Raw genomic sequence first — 811 nt, 5'->3', positions numbered from 1 at the left:
CCTAAAATTATCACAATGCATCAACGTCAACAAAGTAAGGCAAGTGAATGTCAGGCAAGTAAGGTGAGAGAATAACAGTGAAGTAGAGCAGGTGAATGCTGGCAAGAAAAAAAAATCCTGGTAAGAAAAGTTTGTGAGTGCCATATAAAGTAAATATATGCCAGCCAGATAAAGTATGTGAACAACTGGTGCTCCTAGAGCTACACCGCCGGTATATGGTACTGGAAGTAAAGTAAGGTGAGCTTCAGGCAAAGGAAATAAATAATGCATGTGCCAAGTAAGGTAAGTAGTAGAGCGCAAGGTAACAAAGGCAAGTGAATGCCAGTTAGATAAGCAAATGTGTGCTAGGTAAGTGGAGCAGGTGAAGACAAGTAAATAAAGTAATCGCTGGTAAGAAAAGTTTGAGAGCGCCATTCAAAGTAAATAAATGCCAGGTAGGTAAATAATGTGAACACATCCAGAAGATACACCGCCGGCATTTGGAACAAGAAATCAGGCAAAGTGAGCTTCAGGTAAGGAAAGTGCCAGGTCAATAAAATAAATAATGCAAGTGGCAGTTAAGGTAAACGGTTGAACGCCAGGTAAGTAGGCATGTGAGTGCCAGGTAAGTAGGCAAGTGAGTGCCAGGTAAGTAGAACAGGTGAAGCCAGGAAAGGTAATCCCTGGTATGAGCGTCATTCAAAGTAAAGGAATGCTAGATAGGCAAATTATGTGAACACCTCGTGCTCCTGAATCTACACCGCCGGCATTTGGTAAGGGGAGTAAAATAAGGTGAGCTTAAGGTAAATGAAATAAATATAATGCAATGCAC

The sequence above is a fragment of the Penaeus monodon genome, chromosome 27 (genome assembly GCF_015228065.2).
Source record: "Penaeus monodon isolate SGIC_2016 chromosome 27, NSTDA_Pmon_1, whole genome shotgun sequence".
NCBI classification, from domain to species: domain Eukaryota; kingdom Metazoa; phylum Arthropoda; class Malacostraca; order Decapoda; family Penaeidae; genus Penaeus; species Penaeus monodon.
The sequence above is the reverse complement of the archived record's forward strand: the minus strand, read 5'-3'. Positions refer to the sequence as shown.